The sequence below is a fragment of the Cyrtonyx montezumae genome, unplaced genomic scaffold (genome assembly GCF_038088225.1).
Source record: "Cyrtonyx montezumae isolate F1298 unplaced genomic scaffold, pur_monq_1.0 scaffold_11, whole genome shotgun sequence".
Classification (NCBI taxonomy): domain Eukaryota; kingdom Metazoa; phylum Chordata; class Aves; order Galliformes; family Odontophoridae; genus Cyrtonyx; species Cyrtonyx montezumae.
Window position 1 is genome coordinate 2,791,373 of NW_027071837.1, and position 24,238 is coordinate 2,815,610.

Genomic DNA, 24,238 nt, shown 5'->3' on the forward strand with positions numbered 1-24,238 from the left:
AACAAAGACCTAGTTGGGAACAGATGCCCTCGTCCTAATGGAAGAGCTTCCCACCCGCTCCTTTAGAGCCTGCTTCTTTAAAGCCTGCTTCTGATGTGGGCTCGCTGCTCTCGCCGTATGCTCTGCAGCTCCTCTGCACACCCCACATCACAGACACGCATTTTTCTCATTACTCCGCCTTCCCTTCGTCCGGATCGTTGCCACCCCTCAGCTATGCTCTGGAAGGGTTTAAAGGAGCTGGCTTACACATGGGATCTCAGGCATACCTTGCAAAGACGCCCGCCATACGGTGCTGGGCTCCGTCTCTGAGGGCTGTGTTGTTTCCTCCATGCTGCTTTCAAAAGGCACCGTCTCCCACTTCGCCAGCAGAATGTGGTTTTCCTTGGCAGCAGCTCTGGCAGCAGCTCTCAGCCTGAAAGCAGGGAGCTCTGCCACCGAGCAGACAAGTGTTACTTATCCTCACAGTCCTCTCATGCTTTATTTCACACGATGATTGCCACGGGAAGACGCTCCTATGCAAACAACCACAACCGCCAGCTAAAAGTATGTATTATTCAGTAACTCAGCCACGAGTGAAGACGGCACATTTGTGCAGTGACATCAGCTTAGGAGGTTTATTACTACGCTGCCATAGAAGAGGCTTCCACTGAAACAGACATAGTCACAGCTCATGGGACAGACTTGTGTAGCACTGAGCCTGCAGAGGGCTGGTGCTGCTCCGTGCCGTGCCTGGAGGACACTCATCTGCAAGTTACCTAAGGACATGCAGCTTCTCTGCCTTTGGAAAGAGGGCATTCATCGGTTACACATAAACAAACCTCCACCGAATGCGTTTTGGCATCTCACTCAGAACAGAGGAGCTACACGGAGTGTGCAATAAACACAGCGACCTGAGAGTGATGTCTGTGTCAGGATAATAAGAGGCAGTTTTATTCCTGCTGAATGAACAGACCTGCCAAGCTTTCATTGTGCGTGAAGACCTGGGGAAATCCCAATGAAGAGACAACTGGTGAATGTTCAATATATTTAATACTTGACTCCCTCATTTGGAAAACAAAGAGTTCCCTGTTTCATACTTCAGCTTCGGACAAAAGCAGGGCACGGAAACATGTAACCTGCATTTTCTGAATAGTTGAGATCTACAACGATGATTTCGTGTCTCTCACTCCATTGTGTTGGTATACTTCCAAAATTTGACCCCAAAACAAAAACAAAGAAGCAATAAAATAAAATAAATAAATAAATTAAAAAAAAAACCCAAGCCCACAAGTGTATTTTTTTTTCCCCCTATTCATAACCAGAACTGAAAATACACTCAGTGGTGTCGTGTTGGTAATGCAGTTTGTCTAACATCAGCACAGGACTCCCACCATAGCGTGTAAAATGGAAATCGCTATGAAATTACTATTGCTGTCTCCAGAGAGCTGGTCTGATAAACTGATGAATATGTAAACATTTCTGACGTCCAGTGGGAAATTCAGCTGTAAGAGGAGAATAAAATGATGGGAGCAAGAGGGTCTGATTCTTCTCGGGAGCTGCTCCAGCTAATGGGATGAGGAACCTCCCACTGTGAGCCGTGTCGCTCCCATCATGTGAAACCACTCTGCCAGATCCTTTCATTCTGTAGCTTTGGAAAATTAGCTGCAAAATGTTTTTTTCCTGATGGTTTTGACAATTAAATGTGATTTTCTTTATTCTGTCATGATCAGACTGGTGGACTTTCTGTAAATAATTCATGCAATGACATATGATTTGTGACCGTGCATTTCTGATCTGGAAATGTGCACCTCTAATGTTGGTAGCGTGCATAAATATCCATCACAATGAATCCTTGCTGGCCAGTCCTAGCTAAATATGTCCTACATTTATTTAATTTTTAAATAGAAGAAAGAGAATGATCTACTGCTGGTATGTGCCACGTCTAATTATAGTTTGTTAGGTCGCCTTTCTGCAAGTTTAATTTTCTCACTGTGGTGGAAAACAGTTGAGCACAAAGAAATGGGACACATGCTATTGCTTTGTGGGAGACATAGCACCTCACATTCACACTCCTGTTTACGCCTGAATTTATTACTTTGTGCTGTTCTCACCTCTGGACGCAGACACGGTTTATGTTTCTGACATGGAAAAGGCCTTGTGCCCCTGAGAGCACACCTGCTTTCTCCCAGAGGCAGAAGAAGGCGTTCAGGCCTCAGCATGTGGCTTCTGCTGGTGGAGGTGGCAGCCTCATGCTGGTGGCTCACGGTGCTGGGAGGTGTGAGGTCCTTCATATGGGGCACAGCTCTGTGCTCCAGCTCTGTGGTACAGCCCCAGACCCCATCCTTCTGTTCATCTCCTTCCTCCCCGAGCAGGTTTCTTTTTGTTTTTCTTAGTTCAAGGCTTTCCTTTTGAATTCACTTCTGCTCATCACCACTTCTGTGCAGGAGCATCCCAAGGGCCCTTGGCTTCCTGAGTCCTAGTGATTTTCGGTGCGAATGTCTGTGCAGCAAACGCAGAAATGAGGCCAGTTAAGAGGACACCTATCCCAAAACGGATGGCTGGAAGCAGGGAAAAGCCACAGCAATGCTCCATGCACAGGAGTGCAGAGCATGGAGTGTAAGGACAGACACCTGCACACCCCAAAGTTGGAGGGGAAGGGGGGGGGTTGAAGTTTTTGGGTTGGGGTGAGAGCCCCCCGCCCACTGCTCCCACCTGCACCATCTTCACCTGGGCACCCTCAGCATCACCAACTCAGGGTGGAGAAGGTAAGATTGTGCAAGGAGGTGGAACGCATGCCCAGGGATGCTTGTGGGATAGAAGGGATGGCAGCTTGTAGGGAAGGAGAAAGGCACACAGGGGAAGAACGAGGAAAGCTTGCAGGACCGGAGCAACGCATGCGTGGGAGCTGGGATCCACGGAGTGAGGATGCTTGTGGGGATGCTAGTGGGGCAGCAGGGACGCGCGGGCACGCAAAGCAGGGCAGGGCAAAGCAAAGCAAGGCAAAGTAAAGCGAGGCAAGGCAAAGCAAGGCGAAGGCAGGCGGTGCTCCGGGCCGGGCCGGCTCCTCCCCGCCCTGAGTGACTCCGCCGCCGCCTAATCGCCGCGCCGGGCCGCCGTGATGTGCGGCCTCCGGGGCCCAATCCGGAGGGGCGATGGGGCTGGGGCACGCCGAGCGCGGGCAGCGGGGCTGGGGCACGGCACGGCACGGCACGGCACGGCACGGCACGGCACGGCACGGCACGGGGCAGGACGGAACGGCTCGGTTCGGTTCGGCACACGGGCGGTGAGTGTTGCTGGGAGTTCTCCCCAGCACGGCTCTAACTTGGGGAAGAAAGTTGCCAGGCACTCGTTCCGGGCCGAGCATCCTTCCAGCGGCCGCGGTTACTCCGCGGGGTTCGGTCCGGCCCTGCACGTCTCACATCGGCCGCTGTACGGCTCCTCGTGTCCCGATGCGTTCCCGGGGACGGTGGATCCGTCGCGGCCGTGAAAAGGACTTGGGGTGATTGAACATCGTGGAAAACGTCCTCCTCCTTCCCTCCCATCCCACACCCCCGGGGACCGATGAACTGCCGGAGCCCGACTCGTGCAAAACTTCGGGTTTGTGAGAGCGGGGAAAGCAGCGTCCGGCTGCGGGGAGCCGAGCTGCGGCTGCGGGATCCCGCGGGGCGGCACTGGAAACGGGGACCGCGCTTCACTTTGCTCTTTTGTGCAGGGGAGCGTGGCTAGCTGCAGAAAGAAAGGGGAAAACAGAGGAAAGCGGAGCCGGCTTCACGCCGAAGTGAAGGGGGAGGGATGAAGCGAAGTCGCGGCGCGAGCGTGTGGGTTTATTTTTGTACGTCTCTAATTGGGGCCGGGAGAGGAAACGTCCCCGCGCTGCCCCGAACAATGGCTCCTTGTTGGGAAGGGAAGGGGAGCGGTGGGGGCTTTCTCAGGGGGTGAGGCTTTGGGCTGTCCTTGGCACAGGGAAGGGATTCAGACCCCCGACGCCGGCTGGAGGTAGCATCAAACTCTTGATGTTCGCGGAGGTGACGCGTCCTCTAGAGCAACAGAGTGACTTATAAGCTCTTAGATGAGGGAAAATAGTGGAGAGGCGTGGAGGGGAATCTAGCCTCGGGTTAGTGCTAGTGCTGCCCTGGGAGAGGCTGCAGGCGTGTGCTCTGCGGGGGGGTCCGTACCTTGGAGCAGAGCATCTCTTGGGCTCGTTTTGCTCTTTTCAGGAGAGCTGTTCCATAGCTCTGAGCAAATGCCACTGAATCAGCCTCGGGGTTGTTATTGCTGTTACACAATCCCAGAGGAATGTGTGTGCAAACTGGAGCTGGGCTTCCTGTTTTTGGTCAGCCTGTGGAAGAGGCTATAAAAGATAATAGATATCTCAGATAAATTGCCGTAGCACGTGAATTTGGAGCCGTCGTTCAACGGGTAACACTTGTGACTCCTCGAGTGAGCCCGGTAACTTGAGAAGAAAACCTCCGCGCAGAGTCACATTAAAGACAACAGCTGGAACGTGGATATAAAGAGGGGAATAGTTGCAGAGATCAACATATGCTAGTGCTGTGCATAATGATGTATAGAAATTCAATCTGTTTTGAAAAGGAATCTTGTTCAAAGAGGAGCTGCCGGTAGTCTGGTGGGGGGGAGGGGGGGATTAGCTGACCCAGGGCCGATCCCCTGGGTGCAATATTCAGCCCCAGAGGCACCGTGGGGTGTGCGTAGGGAACTTAAATTCTGGATGGCTGGTTTGCTTTGGAATGCTTTTAGAAAGATGTATTTGAGGATAATTTGCTAATATTTTTTTTTGCAGCGCTGCTCTTATCGCAGCCCGTTCATCTTGCCAAAAGTTGAACAATTTGAGGATGTTGCCTGGTTGTAACTCCTTCGGAAGAATTCTTTGCTTGCGAAAGACGAATTACTCATTCTTTGTCTGGTGGAGAGATCATAACGTGATTATAAAATTCGGTTATTTAGTACTAGATATAAAGAGCTGTGCTTAGCCGGGGTCTTTGTTCTCTTATCAAAGCTAATCAGACAAAGTCACCCCTCCTATAAAGTAGGCAAATATCCACCCGGATTAAAGAATGCCCAGATCTGTGGACACCGATTTTCTGGTTTTGTCTGGATTAGATTCGCAGTGGGGAGGGCTCTGGGGACTGAAGACTTCATTAAATACTTGTCTGACGGATGCTCAGGTTTGGGATAAAGGCAGAGAGGACCTCTGTCCCCTGGGGCTCTCTTGCTGCCTCCTCTGCCCCTGGTTTCAATTGTGAGATTAAGGCGGTGAGGGAGGGAACTGCAGCCTCGTTAAGTGGGTTGGATGCCACATCCACTCCAGCAGGATCTTCTCCAAACTTCTTCCTGTGTTTTTTTGGCTCTTGTGCAGCAGCTTAACTTGCTCCAGAGAAACGAGAAGCAAAGGAGATTGCTGCTTTTAATGACCGGTCAGAAGGAATGTTAGGGACAGTCATTTTGCTCAGCTGCCAGTGATCTGTGTACAGTGACACACTTGTACTTTTATGGTGAAACTTGGATAGTAAAACTGCAAATTCTCCACTTCTTGGACCATCAGTGCATTAATTGCATTTTTTTGCTAACGTGGTTGGCTTTTATACATCGAGGGAAGAGAAATGCTTTTCTTTGTACGTGGTTGGCCGTGGGCAGAGGTAGGGAGGGAGTGCCTGTGATGTTTCTGTACCTGTACAGATATTTTAATCCCAGATCTGTGTGCTTGGCTTTCTCCCTCAGAGGTGGGTATGATTTCCCATGTGACGTCGTTACCTTGCAGTTTGAAGGCACAGGGATCACTGCAAATTGTTTCGTGGGAAGGCAGATGCTCCTGGTTGTACCCAGTGCCTGCAGTGTGAGTGTGTGACTGAGAGGCTATCAACCCCACGGTGCAATCACAGGTATTAATTTGTGACTTACTGGTTACAAGGCAGAAGTTCCTTGCCATCTTGGCAGTGCCAGGTGTTAGTGTTTATGAGCTGACCACCAACCTTTGTGTACTGGGTGCTATTGCTTCTGAAATGTGCCGAATGTGTTTAACTGCTCTGTGAGCCCAGTGTCTGTAAAGCTGCTAATTACACCAAAAAGCCAAATGTAAATTCATTGAACAGCTTTAGTTCACACACAGGACAAAACATTCCTTTAACTTCAAGCAGATTAAAAAGAGTTGGTCTTAGTTTGATGATGAGGGTGATGCAAGGGTGTTTTAAATAATGGTTTTTTTTTTCTTTTTCTTTTTTTTTTTACTGGGTTAATGTAATGAATGCCACAGTATCACCTTGCTCTGCTCCTACCCCTGGCTCCCCCAGCCCTTAGGAAGGCATCTGTTGTTGATGTCTTTGCACGTATGTTCCTGTTGATGCTTTGGGAACTGGAGCATTGCACAGGCAGCTGTGGCTGAGCTCAGCATGCAGTGCTGGTGGCTGTGGGGGGGGGGTGGGGGGAGGGAGACAGGACTGTTGTCCCCTCCAACAGTCCCTGGGATTTGCTCAGGCTCTAACACTCCACTGGCTTTTCCCCACTTGCATCACTGAGGCCCTTTCCAGCCCAGTGGCACCTGCTGCTCTCACAGCCTGTATAGGAACAGGTGAGAGGTGTGATCTCAGGACTGAAGGCAGCTGAGCAATGATCTGGCACCGGAGCTCTGGGTGGTGTGGCTGGGAGATACTGATGGCTCTGAGCAGAGCAGCTCAGCTGACAGTGGGTGGCTGTAATCACTGCCAGCCCTGTGACTGCTGCCCATCAATGTGCCACTGTTGTGTCCTCTGCTGCACATGCTTGGGTTTGTGTTCAGCTGGATTTGCCGTTTCTCTTGAGCTTATTGGGTGGCAAAGGGTTTCATGAAGGTGTCCCTGTTGTTGGCTTCCCCGAGGGCGTGCTGGGATGCTTTGGGATAGGTGAGGGCTGAGTTGTGCTTATGCATGCCTGTATTTAGCATAGCTTTAGTCTTAGCTGCTCACTTTGTGCTTTTTAGTGCTGTGTTGTGCAGCCCTGTCCTGGTGCAGTTGGATGGTATAGCAAGGCTGATGTCGTGTCTGGGGGGGGGACGGTCACATGTGCCCTGTCCTGTACATCAGTGCAAGAGATCTTGCTGTGCTGCTCATCTCCTTAAGAAAACTCATTTCTGTCAGGTTTTGTTTTCTTTGTTTTAGCAGCAAGCAGCGTAAGACTTTATGGCATTATACCAGCACGAGGTCAGGGAATCCTGTCCGTCAGGGATGGTTGTGCCCCATCACAAACCCCAGGATGGTCACCGTGCAGCCCTGTGTGCCTGATGCCCACCTTCCTGACACAGAGTGGCTTTGACAGCAGCCCTGGGGTGGGACTTGGGCTGATGTGTAGCTGCACTGGGCAGCAGGCACTGCTGGCTGTGTGTCTGAGATATGTTCTGGTGCTGGGTATAACAGGGTTGGTGCACTCTGTGATCTGTCAGCTGCAAACATGGCAAACCCTCTTCTCTGAGCAAGAAAGCAATGGAGCAAGGAGGCAGAAATCTCTGCTTCAGAGGCTGGGAGAGCGGGATGTGCCAGTGTGTGCTCTGCCAACACCGGACTGCTCAGTCCTGCAGTATTGAAGCTCTTTGTGCAGTGGGCAGGGGCTGCTCCCAGCATGGTGTGCCCAGGCCAGGAAGGGCACTGGGGCATTCTGCCAGCTTGCCAGCTGTTGGCTTTTTTGGTCACACATTAAAAATGTAAAGAATGACGAGCAAGTCCTGTCTGGAAGAATGAGATCAGGTGTGCTCCTCTAACAACTAGTGGCTCAGCTCGGTGATTTGTGGGTCTGGCCTGCTCAACCCTCTCTTTGTCACTGGGTTTGCGAATGACGTGGGAATGAAGAGGTGGCCCACGTGTCCTCAGTGGTGTTACTATCAGCAAAGAGCCCTTCTTTCTTTTTTTTGTACATGTTGCTGCTTGACCCCTGTTAGTTTATCTCTGCTTTCAGCAGCTGGGAGTCACGAGGACAGCGGCTGCCTGTGGAAATGCAGCATCTCAGACGGGCTCGTTGCTGGGGCTGTGCCCAGGTGGGATGCAACGCACTCTTGCACCACCACAGCTGGCCCCACAGGACATGGTGGCCTCAGCATTATTGACATAAATAAAATAATTACTGGTTTGATGCCCAGCTGAGGATGTGGGGAGCAGGACAACTGCCTGAGATGGGAAGCTCTGGTCAGGGCTGTGGCTGCTTGCTCATGTCAATCCATATGGGCCATATGCTTATAAGCAGTCTCCTTGTCTCATTTCCTCCTTTGAAATGCTTACAGCTGTTTTTCCTGCCTCTTCAGTAGGTTTTTGTTCCTGTCAAAAGACTGACAGCTCACAGATGCTCCTGGGAGTCCCTGCTGCATAGCTGTGAAGAGAGGCTGTTGCTGTGATCTTCTGAAGATAAGGTTTAGTGTCTCTGGTGGAAGCCTAATTTCGGATGTTTTGGAGTAAGCTGGTTTGTTTGTTTGTTTCTTTTAAAGCTGAATGTAGCTTGGTGAGATGGGAAGCAGGAGAGCAGGTAGCAGGTGCTGTTCTTTGTGGGTGGAACAAGGTGGGAAGAAGGGATGCTGATTGTGAACATATTACCTGGTGTTAGGAGGTATCCAGGGTCCAGTCATACTGCTTCACTAATGAAATCTCAGGTTGAACTTGACAGCTTTGCTTGGATGTTTACTTCTTTCCTTGGAGACCAGTGGCTGAGATGCCAGCAGTGCTTGGGGTACGTCAGTGCTGGTCCTCAGCTTTGTTCTGGTTCTCATTAGTCCGACAGCTCACAGATGGTCATTATTTCACTGAATATTCACTTTTCTAATGGAGCTGGATTACAAGTACAATTAGAGAGGATAGCTAAATGGGGAAAATAATGGAAATGCACTTAGCCCCGTGTACTTTCTTTTCTCTTCTGCCCTTTTTTGCATTCTGCCAAGAGAAGTAATTGCAGACTTCTGTAATGATGTTAATAATCCAGCCCTGATCAGGCAAAGAAGGAACTCTGGAGATACTGTTGCCAGTGTTGTGCAGCTTGTGGATGGATGTTAAAGGAGCATCTGCAAGCAGTAAGAGAAGCTGTATGTACCCTCTTTTAGGCAAATAGTGCTGTAAGGAAAGTGGAGATAACGTGGTAGGGAAAAAAATGGCTATGTCCAATTGGGTTGAATGCCTTTGTCCTAAGGAGCTGTTGGGATGTTGCCTGTAATAAGTAGAACCTAGAGGTCTGTTTATATTGGAAGTCTGTGTGATTTGACTCTTTTAGGTGCTGAGAGCATGGGTGCCTGTTGGCCATTACCATAGATATGCAAAACTTCTCTTATTTTCCAGTCATCAGTTCACTTCAACTCTGCTTTGTCCTTTTCTTGCAGTCCCAGTATCAGAAAAGAACAAGGTGTCCCAACAGATATTGCTCTGGCCTCAGAGAGGAAAGCTTGGGATCCTGGTTGTATGTCTATGGCTGGTGGCTGCTTCCCTGCCTCATCCTCCTGAGGGTCTCACTATTGTGTGAGGAGCAATGGTTTGAATTCCTCATGCCCAAGATATTTTGGTGCTGCACTCTTCTGTTCTCAGCCCATGCTATAAACGATACCTTGTAAGCTCTGTTTGGAAACAAAAAATAAGGCAATTCTGATTTATGGTCTTTAGAGCCTTGTTCTTTAGACCAAAATACACAGGATAAATCTGGCCCTTCCCTCTATTCACTTTTCATAGCCGCCTTTGTTTTTTAATTTATATATCTTTTTATTCTAAATTTCTTCTATCCCCAAAATAGAACAGACATCATCCTGCAAGCAAAGGTTGCCAGGCATTGGTCTTGTGGATTGTAGTGGCTTTTTGGCCTGGTTGGACACTCAGCCCCACCCTACATAGGCTTGAATTAAAAATAGATTTCAGCCTGCTGAAAAGAAAGTCTGTACAACACATTCATGTCTGGGCTCCTGGGTTGCTAGCTGCCATTGGAAGCCCTTCAGCTGCAAAATGCCTTAGAAAATCTGCTAATGCACTGGAAAGTGTAAGTGTGACCCCCCCTGTCAGCAAGGTGCACAGCCAAGAGTGACCTTTATCCGTGCAGTTATTGTAGTGATGGAGTACAGTTTTTTTGCTGTTCCTCTTGACAGGAATTGAGAGTTGAAAAAGTATAGGCTGGAGACCACGGGCTTTACAGTCCAGTGGCCTGGAGGAAACCCCTGGTTTATTCTCATTAGTGGAGAGGATTAGTTGGATGGGATCACCCTCAGGAGGACCCTGAGGTTCTGCTGTCTTAGGGGAGAGTATGGGGGTGGAAAGGGATCCTGTTTGGGGAGGTGCTTTCACAGAAGGAAGGTGCTGTGCTATCTAATTCTGTGAGCTTGGCAGAGAGTCTGGTGAGAAATGATGTCTGTGCTGTGCGTTTGTTGGGAGGTAGCAGTCCTGGCCCCAGAGCATAACCTTATACCTTCCTGCATTCTTAGTGAGCAGCATTTTGATGCTCAGCAAGAACTGCAGCAGTGTTTTAGGGGGTGCTCTTGGCATTGGGCTGCTAACTTAGGTAAGTCTCAGCTCAGGAGTGCTGTAAGGCTTTGAGACTGCTCCCATCCTGCAGGTTCCCATGCAGTCCTGTCTGCCTGGACCTGAGCTGCACACTCATCCACCCTCTTATAAAAATTAAACAAACAAACAAAAAAAAAAAACACACATTAAGGGCAGGAGATGGATCAGCATCTGGGATGGTGATCTCATTCTGCCCTCTGCCTATTAGAAAAGTCAAGTTCTAAAGCCAAGATGCTCAGGTAAGCTGGAGTGGTTGGCTCTGGGATTGCTTTCCTTGCTTTAGGCATCAGTTCTCTGCCTAGTTAAATCTCAGCTGTTGACTTCTTGCCTTGTTTTGTGTTGCTTTTCATGCTTACGAGGCAGTGAGTTGCTACAGCAGTGCCAGTTGGTTGCTCTCCTCTGCCTGCTCTGCAGGGATGTGGCCATGGGATTCAGATGAAGCCAATGGGATTCAGGGCTGGGTGCCCCAACCGTGGCAGCCTCCATCCCCTATGGATGCTCTGGGTGAACAAAATGAACAGGGGAGAGTGAGGGAGGAACAGAGATGGGAGGAGAGCAGGGAGTCCCTGCCTGATGCGTGTTTCATAGCTATTTCTGACTAGCCTGCTTCACAGGACTGGTATGGTTTACATGACCTTGATGATCAAACATCTCTCTGAAGTGCCTTTTTCTCTTCAATTTCTGTGGACTCCGCCTTGGCCTGTTCTGTTTCTGGTTCTTCTAATCTAGGCTAGACTGCAGAAAAAACTTCCAAGATGAGGAAATATTGTCTCGTTTATAAAACCTTTGTAAACAGTTGTGAAGCTGACTGTGGAAGGGCAGCAGGAGGACTTTTTTCCTCCTACTAGAGACAGAGCCTCCAGCCTTTGCTTAATTCAACTGTGTGTTTTTACTTTAGCTGAGAGTCAAGAGTCTATTAGTTCACCTCAATTTCTTAAAGTGGAAAAACTGACTCCTGCAGTTATTTTATTACATTTTTGTGCTAAAGGGGAACTGATTTTTTTTTTCCTTGAAAAGAATGCTAGCAGGGCTGCTTTTAAACATTATATAAATGCAGGAGCTCTTATGAGGCAATGTGATTTGTTGCCTGCTGCAGAAGCAAGTCAAGAGAAGGAAAACCTGCTGAATGCCAATTCGGGAGCAATTGGAAAATAAGCAGAATGAAGCAAAAAAAGCGTAAGGAAGAAATCCTAATGATCTGGGGTGCCTCAGGCAGGCAGTGTGACTGTTCTACCTATTTTTTCCAGCTGCTGGTGAGGCCGTGGTTCAGGGGAATGCTGTACTTTGCAGGAGGTGTCAGTGGAAAGCAGTGCATCGGTGCTGTGCTTGGCTCTGGGTGCTGGAGGTCATCCTCCCCTTGCCCTGGGGCCCAGGCACCTGGATCCTGCCAGCTTTGTTGGGCACAACTGCTTCTCTTGTCTTGACTCCAGATGATGGGGTGACTGTCCTGCTAGAAGAACATAATGACTTGCAGGGTGCTGGGGATGTCCTCTGGATCCCTACTGGAGTTACAGCATCTCATTGAGGTGACAGGAAATGAAGCTTAAGGAAAATCCCCTTTGTTCTCCCTTCTTTAAAGATCGACATATGCAAAGGATTTTGATACTAGAAGGAGAATAGGAAGACACGTGATTCTGCACTCAGATTTTTACATGTGGGACCAATTTTTGCCAGTATGTTCAGGATTGATTTAGGACTCAGCACAGCTGAGTGCACAAGGTGTTTAAAATGGGAGTTGGAGACCGTGGATACCAAACAGGCACCTATCTGTGTTAGGTGGAAGGTGATGTGCAGTTGGGTGTCTGTGAAATAATTGTGCTGCCACCTGTATGCCACCTGTGCATTCTTCTTGTTGGAATCAGGAAATTGTAGCTAAAATCTTACTTTTCTGTATGCCCTTAAGAAATCTTTGTAGCTTGGCACTGCAGGAGCTGATGAGTTGAGGTGTGATCGTGCTGGAAGTCCCATGTAACTCTGGCTTGTCAGTGGCAGGAAGAGGGGCTTGGGGTGCTGCTGTTTATGTTGCTGCAGTGGTGAGACAAGTCCCAGTTGCTCCCCTCCTTTTGCTGGGGTGAAGATGAAGCTGCTGGATGAGCACCAAAGTTTTCAGCGTGCCCAGAACAGCACTGCCCAAGTGGAAACTTCAACTCAACCAACCCATCCCTGTGATTGGCAGTTGTATTTCAAGAAGTGGTGTTTCAGCCAGCTCACTGGCCAGACAATGCCTGAAAGGCCATAAATCCCAGGTCCTTGTTTATGCTGCCGTTGCAATCTCGCATTCCTTCTGATAATCAGCTGGGAAAGGTCTGCAGAGCGTTGTTTGGGTTTGGAGCAGAGCTGTGGTTTTGAGATTCCAAGATGCTGAGTTTTGTCCCAGGGATTGGCTTGGATGCTCTCCTGTCTTGGAGCCTCTGTGGTAGGGCCTTAACGAGCAGGCTGATGCTTGAGTTTGTTGCTGTTTTCTTTGAGCTAGATCAGTGTTTGCCTTCTGCTATAGCTGCTGGGCAGCTGCAGTGCTGCGGTGAAATAGGCATGTATATATTCCACTATAAATCCTGTAGTTAAACGTTTCCTTGACCCAACAAGGTGCTCGTCTCCAGCTGGTCGCAGAAATGAAGGAAGTGAGTTGAGAAGCAGTATTACAACAAAGGTTTTTCTTCCTGAGTTCTGCACAAAACATTTTGCCTCCAAAAATAGACTGCAAGGACGCTATATACACCTTATGCATTTCCTAAAATAGAGTTATCCTGTTATGATTGGTGTTGCAGGCAGGGAGAAGGTTGGTCTTGCTTTTAAGAGCTTTTTCTGTGATTGTAACACTTGTGAATGCACATCTAACTGTATTTCCATTTGCTCCCCATCAATCTCCTTCAAGTTGCTTCGTGCACTTGGAAATAATGAGCAAGTTTGGGTCTTTAAGGTAAAATCCACCTCTCCTTAGAGGAGAGAGGGGGAAACTGGGCCTTCTGAGGGCTGAAAATGTTTTGAGTGTCCTGGACGTCTGACCTCAACTTTAAACTGCTCCTTTCTGCTCTGTTTGGCCAGGGTTGGGCCTAAGCTCTCCCTGGGGAAACAGATAGGACATTCCAGAGCAATCTTGCCTCTGCCCCGCTGCTGCCCACCCCCTTTGTAACGTTCTCGTCGATGTGATTTCCAGCTGGGCTCTTGCCACTGTTTAATATAAACCAAATGCTCTAGCAAAGGCAGTGTAGCCAGACTACTTATTGAAAACTTGAAAAATGTACATTGCTTCTGCTTGGCTAAGAAGCTCTTGGGAGTTACCATCGCTCTCCTAGGCAGGAGGTTACAGCAGCCCCCAGTTAGAGCCATTGCTAATGGCACGGCTTTGTATGCCTCCCTCCCCTCCTCTGCCTTCTCCAAGGGGTGTATGACCTTTTGTTGGGTTACAGAGGATTGTTGTATTTGATCTCTTTGTTCATTGACTTCTGAAGGTCTATATAAGAAGTTCTTGGATTGCTGTTAAACGCAGTGAAGTTCAGCAGTTCAGCCCTGTGCTAATGGCCTTGAAGCCCTCTCTTATGCAAGCATCTTTATGGCTGGCACCAGTCAATAATTCACTTGAGCAGTTAAGACTTTGTCTATTGAACACCTAGCACACTAGTGCACTCATAGTGCATTGTAGTTTCGTGTGTTATATTCCAGATACTCCTCTGGATCGGCATTTGGACCTCTTTGGTCTAATCTGCGTTGCACCTCGTGGCATTATTGCTTGCTGCTAGAGCTTCTTTTCCTGCCTGATCTGTGTCTGCTTTGTGCCTTCTATCAAATAGTCTGCCCTGCTTAGGCTTGGCTTCGTGTAGGATCTGTAAATGTATATATTTGTTTCTTAAACTTGGAAATGTGAAGATGTTTTGTATTTTTCCCCACAGCGATTCATAAGTGATTATACTCAGTAGCAGCAATGGACTTCAGAGTGCAAGAAATCAGCAGTCAAAGTAAAGAATGGCTTTGCAGCACGGAGATCAGCCTGCTGCTAGTAGATTTCTTTATGGTCTGGAAAATATGTGGAAGCTTACTAATTAACAGCGTAATGAGCTGTATGGTGAAGATAGCAGTCTAGGGACCTGAAGGCTATGGGTGACAAATTGCACTTTTTGTTTGAGTCAGTGGTAGTCTAGTGCTCTCATCTTTTTACAGATCAGAAAAAAATGCAGTAGATGTAGGGCTGCTGGAGTTTGCCTCTCCGGTAGATCCATCCTGCAGGAGATTTTCTGCTGGGGCCTTTGAAAGGAACAGTTCTTGGAAAAGCCAACAAATCCAGCCCCAAGCTAAATACCAGAAAAAGCTTCAAAGTCCCTTGAGATAAGGCTGTGGACTAGTCCAGTGCAGCTCAGTTTGTAGGCCAACTTGTGCAACTCAAAGAGTTGTATGCCAAAACCTTCATGTCTTACAGCTCTTGGCTACCTCCAGCATCTGGCAGGATGCCTGGGTGAGATACCAGCAATTGCTTAAAGGTCCTGCAGAGGACCAGGCTGCTCTGACTGCATGGTCTTTGCCTTGACTCACCAGTGGTGAAACCTTCCTGTGACAGTCACCTGGTGGTGGGCTGTGTGGGGCTGAAGAGCCACCCAGTGGTTGTCTCCCACAGGCTCCCCACCAGCTAAGATCATTCCTCAGCAGACTGGTCTGGACAGTGGTCAACAACTGGTCAAATGCCTACTTACTGGTCTGAAAATGGCAACTGGTCAAATGTCTACTTACTGGTCTGAGAATGCTGTGATGACTGCAGTGGAGTAACCTCATCTTGCATGTAAGTGGAAGATATGAAGCAGTTCTTGACCTCTTGTTCTGCATAATTGCCAGTCTTGTGCCAGTCCAGATTTATTTTGAGAGCCACATCCTTTCTGCTGTTGTAATCTTCAAAATAAGATTATACTGATTTACTTTCTGCTTAGTGATCTAATAGGCTGCTTCTGTAGGCAAGTCACTGGTTGTGCTTTGGCATTGGAGATGGCTCTTGTTTGCTGTGGGCTTTCAGTTCGAAGTGGGGTAGTGTTAATGGGTTTTGTACCAGTATTTTAGTATTTGCTAAGTGGGTCTTCTTGGAAACTCCAGCTGAAGTTGCTGCAGTGTTTGCAGAGATGTTGCCTCCACTCAGTCTGCGCAGCACTCATTGGTGGTGGGAGGTGACAAGGCTTTTGGCAGACTGGTAGGAAGATACAAATCTGTACTGTACTTTATACTGTGGTTCAATTTACAGATAAAACTGTTTTTTCTTATCTTTTAAAACACTTTTCTTCTTCATATTGAAAGACCTCAGTACAAAGAGCTACATTTTGATGAACATTTTGCAAATTAACCTGAAGTTTATTCCATGAGCATACAGTCCACGTAGGCTTTCCATATGTCTCAATTGTAAATTGGGTGCTGTCAGAGAATGGAGTAGAACAATTTCTCTGTTCAGAAATCATCTATTTGGGCAGTCACTTGTGTTCTGCTGGGGTGTGATTCCAGTGTAAAGCACTATTTCATTGAACACTGACTTAACGTGAGCAGTCTTCTAGATTGTTTTAGGCAAGCAGAGGAATACCTAAGCCACATGCAGTCCTGGCATTTCAAAGACGAGATGCAGAAGTGTGATTGTGCCTCCTCATGAACCCACTGCTTCTTGCCTTCTTCCCCTGCTTGGGTGTAGTTCTACCCTGTGTCCACATCCCCTCCTCTCTGAGTGCTTCAGACCTCATCAGCCTTCACCTCATGCCAGTGCAGTCACCCAAAGCCTGCTCCTTGGAACTAACTTAACACAAGATGCATTTTGCACTGGGTTAGGTGGAGGTGCAAAACTGGCTTCAAAATATTCTCTGCTCCAGATTCCTTTCAGCTGCCTCTGCTCTGACTAAAAGACACTGTAGGAAGGATGGCTGGTGCCCTGTGCACCCCTGCAGCTTCTGTGGCAAAAGCTTTCTGCAGTGACAGTGCAGGAAGGATTCCCAGCCCATCTGTAATTTCTTGCTTTACAAACAAAACAAAGCCCTGCATTCCCCTTTGCCCAAGATCTCAAGAGAATAACTTGTTCTTTTTTATTATTATTTTTTTCTCCACTACATGCATCCCCTCTCCACACCCACCTCTGTCTTTAGAATTTAATAAAGTGAGTGACTCAGGACTAAATATAAAGCCTGCTTCCGGCATCATCTGCCCGTGGCTCATTTCCTGGAGCTGACATCAGTGGAGCCTCTGATTTCCTTATGAAATAGCAAGACATGGGAGAGCCTTTGCATGGTGTTCTGGGCATACTTTCTGACTTCTGTGGTGACTGTGTGGCTCCCTGCTCTAAGCTGGGGATAATCACTCTGTTAATTGCCATGCTGAGCTTTGCCAGAGTGTGGGGCAGACTGGGCAAGTCCTTGAGTCTGTTTTACACTGCAGATTCAGACCCTGGTTTGCGAGCACTTTAAAAATAAAGACAAACTTTCACATATGCAGGTTTCACAGACAAACCACGTATGCAGGTTTTTATTAAATAAGCATGAGCCTGACTAATGTCTTGCTTTCTCTTTGATGGCAGGCTTGTTGAAAGAGTAGCTCAGAAAGCTTTTAAGGGGAAATCTAGCAAAGACAGTTTTGTTTTTCTTTTTTTATCCTTTAAAGGGGCTGATAAATTGAGGAGCTAGGGTCAAATGCTTGCTCCTTTGTTGTCAAAGCCTTCTATAGATGTTTACATGGATGGAATGTACTTTGCAGTTGTTCAGCCTCTGAAGGTGAAGGCAGGAAGTGCATAAAGCCTCAGTGGATGTTCAAAAAGTGTGTGGGGGGGAGTGCTTCTATCCATCTGTACATAACTTCATTAAAACCCTTGTCTTGGAAGAGAATGTGCACTGAATGGGGGAGGGGAGAGTGGTGGTTTGGTAAATGGTCACGGATCCCAGCTATAAAATGGGATGCTGGCTGGCTATCAGCTTTGCTCTCCAAATCTCTGGCTTGCAAAGTGTGGTGTTTTTGCTAGAAAAAACTATTTAGGTTTCCTGGTTTCTTTTCTGACTAGTTACTTTTTTTTTTCCTTATATCCGCTCCCTCTTTCTGAAGTAGGAGGATGCTCTTTAAAACGCTTGGTTACGCTGAGGAGCTAAGACAAACCATGCAGGATGTGTGCCTCTACTGCTGCGGGGAGGCTGAAAAGCTTAAATAACCTTGGCTTTTCAAGCTGCTCATGTCTTGACCTCCCATTTTCCCATCTCGCAGAGCTGATCTGCAGCACAGAGCATGCCCCCAACACCTGGCTGGTTGGCAGGGTGGGGCTGGCTGTGGTGCAGCATGCAGCTTTTTGCTGCAGGAGCTGGAGGTGCCTGCAGGCAGAGCCCTTCCCACGTTACACCCTAGGGCTGCTATAACTTGCTTTTTGGGAGCTTGTGCATCACCATGGGATTCATTGGTTATCTTGGACAGTTTCCATTATTAACGTAGCATCTCTTGGCATAGCTAATTAGAGGTGGAAAGTCTTCTGGAGGGGCAGGAAAGCCAAGTGTCCGGGAGCAGGTGGAGGTTCTCCAGGATGGTGATAGGAGGGGGGTGAGTTGACTCCTGGTTGCCCTCTGTGCTGCCTCACCTGGCTGGCAGCTCCTCCTCAGTAACCTCTGGAGGGCAAACACGCTTAGTGGCCTCCCAGTGAAACTTGGCAGCTGGAGCTGGGGAGGAGACATGCCCTTGCCTTGTGCAATGATGCGCTGGAGGGATCCTGTGCGTCACCATCAGCACCTCTGCACGCTTGAAGGACATTTTGCTGACCCTGACAGCACTGCTATCCTCCCCCTGTGCAAACCTCGTGACCGTGGCGTGGTCCCCCCATATCCTTCCTGGGCTCAAGTAGTGTTGGCAAGCCAACAGGGAGAGGAACTCTTCACCTTAACGTTGTATCCTCTTGCTACATGCAGGATATCTGCTCTTTTAGTGGGAGAACGGTAATTTTTGTGGTCAGGTTCCTCTAGGTGTGTTGCATGCTCCCAGGTTGCTGGCAGTGATGAGGGAAGGGCTCCTTGTCCTGGATGTGCCCTTCCCTGGGGGTATGAGCACCTTCTGCTTGGTGCAAGAGGTGTTTTGTCCCCCAGCCAGAGCGACTTCTGAGCTCCTTGGGCACCCTGTGCTTCCCTAAAAGGCTTTCTTAGAGAGAGAGAGAGGAAGAGGAAAATATGCTGGTGTACTAAACTGACTGTAGAACTCCTATTTTGGAAGAGGGCAGGAGCTGTGTTCTCCTGGCTGTGCTGGAGGAAGTGGGCTGGGAGCAGCCTGTCCCCGATGCCGTCACCCACCCGGGGTGTGCCGCAGGGAGAGCGACACTGGCACTGCCCGAGCACTATTTTGGGCTTGGGTGTAATTGCAGGTTGCTCCAACAGGGCTGGGCTTGGGGATATTTAGAGAGCTGAGTGCCTTTAATTCTGGCTGCTGCTGGTTCTCTGCAAATATAGATAGTTTCATGCACACCCTGTGTGCAGAACTTCAGCTTCTCCTCGCCCTGGAGCTGCTGAGCATCTGTGCTGGCTGTGGGGCATGGCGTCTTTTCCCTCCCCAGCAAAAGGAATAAGGAATGCTGGCAGCTATTTTTCCACCTAGGGAGCGTGTCTGCCACCTGCAAAAGAAAATGAAGTAAGTGGAGGGGGAAGTTCCATAGTGGGTAGCTTTCGGCTGCCTGCCCCTGCAGCGTGTGGGTGCCACCTACAAAGCTGCTTTTTTGTCCCAGCACCATGGATGCCAGAGGCTAAGGGAGGCCTTCCTTTGCCCTCTCCTATTCCTGAAGCAGCTTTGTCTTCCCCGTGACAGGTTCTTGGCAGAGGAAATCACCAACTACTTTGAGATCCTGGCTTTTGCGTGATCTCTCCAAGTCCTGTGAAACCCCAAAGCCTCAGTAGATCCTAAAACTCAGGTTGAGTTTTTACTGTGTGGTGTGCCTGCACGTAAAGCCAAAGCAGAGAGATTCAACGTTCTGATGCATGTTTGTTTCAGGCTGCATCACTGCAATGGGTGAGCTCCTTGTGCTCGGTGCTGCCACGATGCTGAACCCAGCTGGGGCAGTGCTGAGGCTGCTCCCCCCCTGACATGCAGACAGCCTGGTCCTGTTGGCCTGGAGAGCATCTTTGCACTCCAACTCCTGTCCTTGCAATTGCACTTTTGGGTGTGAAAGCATCTATTTTGGTTTTCATTATATTTACCATCCCGAGGAAGCTGGCATTCTGTGGGTTTGAAGCTGGAGTTTTGTTTTGTGTGTGATTTATTTTTTTTTAAGCCTCTTTTTTTTTTTGAAACCTCGCAGCTGGAAGCTAAATTTTCAGGTAATGCCCAAGAATTGGGGCCAGGCAATGACTCACTTTCCTGTCTGATGTAATTAAAGAAAAAAAAAAAAGGGAGGGGGAGAAAAGAAAGGAAAACAATGAGCCTATTGGTCAAGTATTTTTTATAATGGTCACAGGTTCTTCAGATTCTTGACTAATACAAGTGTTCTGCTGCTGGGTAAGTGACATCCTCTCCTTTTTGCTGTCAGAGGGCTCAGGCATTGTGGACGTGACAGGAAACTTCTAACCTATGTGATTATGCCTTGGAAATCCTTTTAACCTTTTTGGTAATGGATCGATTACAAGCAAATAAAAAAAGCAACGCCCAAATGCAGTGCACGATAGCATGATGCTTCGCTTACTTGTGTCTTTTTGGTTGGTAGCAGATGGCTCTGTTTCCTGTGAAGCAGACGGGGCTTAATTGTGGAGGTAATGCAGTACAGTGCTGAGTGGGCCAGCTCTGAATGTGGCACTTAAAACCATGGTTGCGTTGCTTGTTTGTTGTGGTTTTGTTGCTGGATGGGGTCCTTTGGCTGCGTTGTTTTGCTTGTGTTTGGAGGAGCAGCGAGGTGAAGCTGTAGGTGCTTGGTGGTGCCTGGAGGTCTGGCTCCTCGTCGCTCTGTGGATGTCTGATGGGCTGAAGGTATCGGTCAAAAAGAGCACCAAATCACGGAGTGGTGTGCTGTCCTGGGGCGTAAAAGCTCTTGGCTGCCTGCACTGGGAGTATTTAATCTGTGACAGTGAAGATAAATGTGATGCTGGTTTGCAGTGTGTGTGTGTATAAGGCGTGTAACATATTGTGTGCGCGTATAATGTACGAGAAGACAAAGCTTTTCAGTAAGCAAACTATGTATTTATAATACAGGCACGTTTACATGTACAAATACATTTGAACATATGCCGTAACGTTTAAAACAATACCACGTAAGCATCCAAGAAACGAAGTTTTCTTGCCTTGCCTGCTGTCTCAGTGCCCTCGTGCTGCTGAGCCATGCAGGCACCATACCAGGCTGGGGCTCCGTGTCCGTGGGATGCTCGGTGCCGCCTTGCTGCCCGCTCTCCCCATTGGGTGGCAGAGCTCTCCCCGTGCTGTGGGTGTGGGAGAGGCTGTGGCATTGAGTCGGCGCAGCGGGAGCGAGGCGAGGTAAGGGCTGTGTGTGCGCTGCTCGCTGCCCCGGGGCTGCTGGCTTTGCTCTTTATTTCTTCCCTTACTTCTTCCCTTTGCGTTTATTAGCACGGCTTTCCCAGTCGCAGGCTTTTAAACAGTGGAACTGCTTCAACTTGCAGCCAACCTGAAATACTTAAAGCTATGCCTTGCAGAAAGAAGGGAGGACTTCTGGGGTGGCCGCCTGACTTTGGGGCTGTGTTGCTGGGGGGGGTTTGGGGCTGGGCTCTGCTGTGCAGCAGCAGTTTGTTTCCAAGCTGACGAGTTCGTCTCGCCTGCGATGTTTTCTGGCAGAAGCACCAAAGTGTGTAGTGGTGCTGGGAGCTGGGACAGACCTTCCCACGCGCTGAGTGCAGCACCAAATCCTGAAATGCTGGAAAACGTGGACTTGAGGTGTTGGGAAATCATACGGTGCTGCTTTTTTCGTAGCCTGGCTTTGTTTATGCTCAGCCTGTTGCTCTCAGGTGTCACTTAGTGATGTTTCACTCTTGGGTGCGTTTGGCAGAGATGAGTGCTTGCCCTGCTCCGAATATGTGCGTGTGATTGTGAGTTTGGTACCTTTGCTCCGTCGCTGTCTCCTCGCTGTTGCAGTTTAATTTATGGGGAAGTGTGGGGAACACCCTGCTGGCAGGGTAAACCTAATTTCACTCTCATGGCAACCTCCTGGGAGGCAGAGGGAGCAGTTCTCCTCTTCCAGGCTTTTCACATTAATCTTTGAGATTAATGTTTCTGCCTTTGTTAAGGGTAGATAGGATCTCTAGCATCTTCTCTAGAGAAAATGAGTGTTGAACTCGAACTTTTTTTTTGCTTCCTAAAGCCACCAGGACAGCTGTGCAGCAGTGCTGATTTATTGCAGTCTGCCGTTGTTTCTTGCTATGAATTGGATTGCTTTGACTTCTTTCCCCTTTTTCCAAGTACTTTCTAAACAAGATTGCAAGTAGCTGGGGAATGGTAGAAAAGGATTTCTCTCCTTTTATCAGTAGCTCTTTCCAGCAAGAGATCAGCTAGGGTGGGATTCCTGTTCTTTAGACGCTTCTGAAACATAATGCAGTGTGGAACATAATGCCATGTTCAAGGTTTGGTTTGTAGCTTCGAGTGTTTTCTTGCAGCATTCACTGTCACACTTCTCTCCCAGTATTCAATGCCTGCTGTACCTTTGTTGGGATTTCAGCCCTGGCCGTGCAGCCTCAGGTCAGCTCTGTTCACTTCCAAGCTGATTGAACAGTCTGCTACAAATTGTTTGGCCGTGGCTGTACCTTTTGAAAGAAACCTCACTCTCCCACAGTTAATTGCTGAAGCTCCCTATCATCCAGCTCACCAGGGACCAGCAACGTCACACTGGGTGTTTGGCTTGCGGGAGCTTGTTTGCTGGCATGGAACAAGCAGTGACTGTGCTGTGATTTAATTTAGGGATTGGGTTGATTTCTCTTCCTGGAGAGGCAGGAGTTGTAACCGGCAGACTGAGTAATACTGTTGTTAATCACAGAATATTCATTATCAGTAGCTCCACTTGCCAAGCAGAGGTGCTGCCTGGGAATGGCTGCTGTGTAGCAAACGTGTGGGAGAAACTCACTGAGCGTGGAGATTTTAGGGGCTGAGGAGCACAGTCTGGGGCTCTGTGATGCTGTAAGGGCCCCTGGCAAAAGCAGAGAGTTCTCGTGGAAATCATGCAATGCCTTGAGCATCTGCTGGGACTTCTCAAGGAGGGGGAAAGCATTTGGTCCAGGGTGCAGCATCCTGCATGATGCTTGGTGGGTGGGTAGGGCTGGGTCTGGGCCATGTGGCCATGACTGCCTTGTATCTGTGAAGGGCTTTGGCCAGCTGTTGTGAACCAGGGCACAGCCTGAGGCTCAAGTTTGCCCTTGTAAGGAATTGGGCTGATATCAAGCTGAATATTGGGAAACAGAGGTATGCATGCCTGAAGAATGTTGGGGGTAACATGCAGGTTTCAGCAAGCAGGTCCCAGTTGCTCCTGGGGAAGGAAATTCACTCTGATTCACCCTTGTGATCCTCATACCTTCTTGCTCATGCAGGCGGGGCGTCTGCTGCTTTCCCACTAGTGCTCTGGGGCTCCTGCTGTAGGATGAAGGCTGCCTCGTTTTGTGCATGATGAAGGCTGCCTTACTGGGTTTTGTGCCTGGGTGCTAAGAGAGGACCCACCTCTTCATCATTTATGGTTAAGAAACAGAAATGGCAGAAGGAAGTGTTTAATGTTCTTCTTTTCTGCAAGGGGGGGGAGGGACGGAGCTGCACAAGAACAAGGATTACTATGAGTGTAAGAATTTCCTGAGATGGTAGCATGACTTTTCTGTTCCTGAGCCAGGAATTAAAACCAAGCCTTCTGAGTCCATTAGCTGCCATGTGACTCCTGTCGTTCCCCTTCTTGCATCTAGGTTTGAATTCTCTCTGGTGGATTGGTTTTGCTTTTGGAAGTTTCAAACAGGATGAGTCTTCAGCTCTTCCTTTCCTGAGAGGTCTTGAAAGGTTGACCTGGTTCACTCTCTAACAGTGAATTAATGGGCAATGTTGTTCTGTTTCCACTGATGTGAACAAGCCATTGAAATTCAGAAGTAAGAACTGATCTAGCAGGTTATGATCTCAAATGTGTGCTAATCCTGGAGCAGCTGCTCTGCTAAAAACAGAGGTGTGCCAAAGCACATGATTTTAGAGGATAGCTTGGCAAATGGGCTTTGAAGAACCAATTCTCCAGTGCCTCTAGCAGTACTTCATCCACTTCCTACTGATCCCAGGTGCTCCGTGGGTAACCCTGGTGGGCTTGGAGCAGTGAGGCAGATGACGTGCTGTAGCTGGAAGCCTTGCAGCATGGTGTGGAGATAGCATCCAGACCTGAGAAAGCTTTTTCCTCCTTTGTGCAGATGGAGTTAGAGTGGTGGTGTTAGTTTGACTTATTTTCCCCTTCCTTTCCAGCCTTGGGGCAGTTGGGCACTGTGTGGCTGAGCATCTTCAGATTCTTGCTGTCTTTCTCCTTCTGCGTTTACAAGACATAGAAATTTTTGTTTGGCTGCATCCCAGAAAGACACCTTGGCTGAGCTGGAGAGTCTGAGGCATCTGAACTGGCTGGTGGTTTCAGCAGTTGTTTTTAATAAAGATTTAATAGGATCAAAGCAGTGAATCTGGTTCTATCCTGCAGGGAGAGAAAGCAGTCTGCAAAAAGTGAAGGATCGGTCTGTCCAGGTTTAGGAAAATCAGTTTGCTGCTGTTGTTTCCATACAGCTGGAGAGACTTTGCCTCTGTGCAGCACTGGTTCCTGCTGTGCATCTGCACAGAAAAATCCTGGCATTGTT

General features: G+C 48.6%; 1 protein-coding gene across 3 annotated transcripts in view; it reads left to right on the forward strand.

Moving 5' to 3' along the window:
- The first annotated feature begins 3,156 nt into the window (after window positions 1-3,156).
- The window catches only part of PLS3 (plastin 3), a 44,095-nt gene continuing 23,013 nt past the window's right edge, over window positions 3,157-24,238 (forward strand). The window contains exons 1-2 of one of the 3 annotated variants that reach the window (XM_065729396.1): window positions 3,158-3,262; window positions 8,264-8,410. The gene's annotated coding sequence lies outside the window, so the exon portion shown is untranslated. Of the gene's footprint in view, window positions 3,263-8,263; window positions 8,411-24,238 lie in introns of all 3 variants that reach the window. The other 2 variants (XM_065729397.1, XM_065729398.1) reach the window with 2 other exon arrangements.